Below are 4555 nucleotides of genomic sequence, written 5' to 3' on the forward strand. Positions count from 1 at the left end.
CTGTTATTAGCATCTTGGTGACAGTCTCCATGTGGGTTTTTGTTTTGTTTTATATTAAAACTACGACCTCTCTTTAGCGAGGCAGGTCGTGGTATATTTTGGTTGTCTTGGCAGGCTCCTGTTCCAGTCAGTCGCCCCTTGGATTGTGCATTGTGTCTTTGTCATGGTGAACGTGTAGGCCTGTAGCATGGTTGCCTTGTTTGGGTGAGCATAGTAATTTCTCTTGTGTAATCCCAGTATCCAAATTGGGTAAATTTACCTCTACTTGCACATTGTGAACAACTATCTTGTGTGTTGTATTTTTTTCTATACTTTTGTTAATTCGATTTATTTCTCTCTGTTTGCTTTGGATTTTCTTATTTTACACTGTGATTTCTGTTTTCACAATATAGTCTGTATTGTTCCAAACTACAGTAGGCCTACTGGCTGTACCAGCCCAAATACTGCTTTTCACCATCTACTTATCCAGCCTGTAAATATGAACATGAGAGTTGCCCAGACCCACCTTTGTTTCACACGAGTGAATATTGATTAGGAAAAGAGAAAATAAGGAAAAGTAGGCATACATGTGTTGAAAGTGTCCTCAAGCTCATTCTGAACCTGCAGGGTTTTTTTTTTTTTAGTGCAGTAAATCCAGGGTTGTCTCATCCTTAACGAGACTGGCGTAATAGTCACCCTTTTAATCTGTGTGGTCAAACTGTTGATCAGTGTATACCTCCACTCGGTTGCATTATCATATGTTCATATAGGAGTCCATATGTCGCGAATTACACAGGCTTGTTTGCATTGACCTGCGCAGCGCTGGATTAATGTGTTTTAAAGGTTCAGCAGGTTTCTGCATTAAAAATGTGCTCACTTCAGTGCACTTCACCCCGATTATGCAGGCCCTGTCTACCACAATTGCCAGCTGCTCGTTTTTTTTTGTTTTTTTTTATATATATATATATATATATATATAAGCCAGCCTTTCCATGGTGCAACCTCCGTGCACATTCTAATTAATTCCATTAAGGTCATCATAAGTATACACAGAACAGCTATTTTTCGTCGTAGTTGTTGTTGTTGTTGAACATTAATGGCATCTGCAATTTGATTCCCTCAGCTGCAGCACACAACATTGTCTACCTGTGATGTGCCTTCTATGTGTTAACCTCTGCAATAGCAGGGATAGCATCAAAGGAGATGGGTTTCTATTGAGGTAAACGCAACTCCTTTTGTAGTTTGTAATTGGCCTTTGGAACTCTGGTATCTGAGTTGACCAGATTCACATTTTGTGAGTTGGCTCACTAGTGTGTAGTCTGTGAGGTGTTCAAAGTGTTTCCTGGAAAACATGTCAGAGGAGTGAGGCAACTATCACTGTCACACCACCACACACACACCTTCCTTCGGTGTGCTGCCTTGTTTCTTTTGTGTAAGCGTTTGGTCCTCGGGGTTAGCTTGGAAATAATTAGCTAAGAAAGCAAAGGTAGGCTGGCAGGTCTCCATGGGGTATTCTACCACTAAGCTTCAAGTGTTTTCACTCTCCCCCCCCTCACTCACTCTCTATCCCCCTCTATTTCTCTCTCTCCCTCCCTTCCCCACTCTCTATCTCCTGCTCTTTCTCTCTCTGTCTCTCTCTTTCCCTCTCTTTCTCGTACTCCCTTCCCCTCTCTCTCTCTCTCCCTCTCTCTCTCACACACACACACTCTCTCTCTGTTTCACTCTCTAAGTCCCACTATCTCTCTCTCTATCTCTCTATCTCTCTCTCTCTCTCCCTCTCTCTCTCTATCTCTCTATCTCTCTCTCTCTCTCCCTCTCTTACTCCCCCTCTCTCTGAATAACCCCTCTCTCTTTTTCTCCCTCTCTCTCTCTCTCTCTCTCTCTCTCTCTCTCTCTCTCTCTCTCTCTCTCTCTCTCTCTCTCTCTCTCTCTCTTTCTCTCTAAATAACCCCTCTCTGTGCCTCTATTTACTGTGTTCCTCTCTGGCTCTTTTATTTCCCCCCCTTATATAAAAAAGAAAGAAAGAAAGTGACACAAACGTGTGCTGTGCTCCCTGACCTTTTCTGTTTCCCTCATAATGAATGTCTCCCATTACGGCTGCTTTTAAAGGTGCCCTGAGCAGCATATGCAATGGGCTGCTAAACAACATGTTATTCCTGCAAATGCCAGCGCCTAGTTAGCCTAGGCAGCCAAGGTGCATCATGGGAAAAGCCAACAAACAAATAGCTTCTCTCATTCACTTACAGAAGCAAAGCAGAGCGTTCAAAGACCTTTTTTCTTTCATGCCCCACCTACGCACAAGTATACCCACGCCATGAATCCTGGCTTAGACATCCCTCTAATTTGGCAAAACTGCTGGATGATTTTTTTATATGATAGTTTAATTCTGAAATAAAAAGAGTTCAATATTAGATAAAATTGTAATAGATAAAATTAGCCTACAGCAAGATCTGATCACATTATAGACTATTTAAAAAAACACTGACAACTGTATCCTGGCTATGGAAATGTGATGGTTGTGGATATGATCAATAACTGTTCTTTGGGTAGCCAGGGACAAAACCCTGCAAATTGCAGTGTTGGGTCATGCACACCATGGTGTTCCATTGGTGGCTCTTGTCTGCTTGTGGTGCAAAACCAAGCAAAGCAATGCAAACCAAAAACGGTTGCTCACAGGTCAGTTAGCTATGGCCATTGGTACATGTTATATTTAGATACCTAAGACCACTCATGACCAAGACCAGGGCTGCTGACAGTTTTGGCTGTGCCCAGGACAAACTCGTCTGAAAGGGCCCCTCACCCAATACATTCAATGTAATGAGGACTCAATTCTGGGCCCCCTATCCCCCGAGACTACTGACCCCTTTGTCCCTCCTTTGTCGGTGTCTCTGACCAAGACCGAAAAATAATCAGGACATGTAAATGTGAAGCCAACTGTATTGTTCTGTTTATAAACACCACTACAGATTGTGTAGCTTCATAGCATGTTCTGCATATTATTGTCTCTGGAATCAACGTCCAGTGGGAGAGAGACATCAGACTCCAAAATCGTTGAGTCGTGTTAGATCATTTGTACTAGTGTGCCTTAACTACAATCTGTTGTTACTGTGTGCCTTGAGTACACTATGTGTCTTTGAGAATTTGCTTTGCTGCTTAGCACCATATGGCTACTCTTATCTATTTTTTCATCTTAGCTTTCTTTATAAAGAATGGAAAACCTAAAACAGAGGGTACTCTGAGTCTGCAACAATACATACCCTCATCTTTCCAACATACAAACACCAGTTTGCTTTGCTCAAATGGAAGGTTTTTGTGTTATTATGTACAGCCATTGAATAACACATTGAATAATACGCATCTGTCCAGACATTCGAGTGAAATATAATGTTATGGCATGTTTTCAATCTGGACTTTTGCATTTCAGAGTGTTGTTGTTGCATTTTCTCCCCAGGAGAGAGTTCCAATTGAAACGTTTCCTGCTGATACAATAAGTATTTCCTGCTGTTGCCAACCAGCTGGTAAATGAATATTTGATAAATTATGTCCCATTATCTGTTTATGAAGACACTGCATGTGTGTTTGCTGGCCCTCTACTTCAGTAGTACCGCTGTAGCTCCTATAAATAGACACATAAATAGGAAACTGCAACAACAACTGCAACAACAACAACAACAACAACAACAACAACAACAACAACAACAACAACTGCAACTGCAACAACAACAACAGCTGCAACAACAACACTATACTACCGGTATTTCTATACTAGCCAGATGTCCAGAGGTGATTCTAGTGTAATGTGGGGCCCCAAGCAAAAATTCAAAACTACCGTACCACTACCGTAGTAAAGTGTGATCTGTTATTCACTATAGGGCTTGCGGGCCCCAAGCAGTTGCCTGCCTAGCCTGGTGACAATATGCGCCTCTGCAGATGTCAGATGCATCTTTCTGGATAAACACACCCTTGCGGCCATTCCCAATTTGTATGTCTCACAACGTTTTTCAAAGCATGCAGGTAATGAATGCCATCACTACTTCAAAACTTCACCACTTCAGTGCCATATTTCCACCAATGTTTAACATTAACAAAGGATGCATTGCAATTATATGTGATACACGATACTCAAAAGCCTGGAGGGTTGGTATGCCTCCTGTAGCCTCCAATTGTGTAAAGCCTACTGCGACTTCAGTCACTGCTTGACTTTTAAGTATTTTGCAGTATCTCTTCAGGTCTGCAGGCATTAACCATTCTCCCCTCTACACTGCATCATGACTGCAGTGATAAAACAGTGATTTTCCCTCATTCCTTGAGCAAAATGGAATTTGTTTGTACTCCAGGTTAGTGAGATATTTCCTAAGCCCTGGATCAGGCACAAGGCACCTCCCATCCTGTGCTGCTAAGAATTGTGACCTGTTGCTCTTTTAGGTAAAGACGGACCCAAACTATCGGCCCGGTTATCGGCTGACAATTGGTGGGATGTTACCTCGCAGGACCATCGCAAGCGATTGTAGCCTTAGGGCAAGATTTCCTCATCGTGACCGTCGTGCTGAGATACAATTTTGAAGAATTTCAAAGT

This window comes from Engraulis encrasicolus, chromosome 12 (genome assembly GCF_034702125.1).
Source record: "Engraulis encrasicolus isolate BLACKSEA-1 chromosome 12, IST_EnEncr_1.0, whole genome shotgun sequence".
Lineage (NCBI taxonomy): Eukaryota > Metazoa > Chordata > Actinopteri > Clupeiformes > Engraulidae > Engraulis > Engraulis encrasicolus.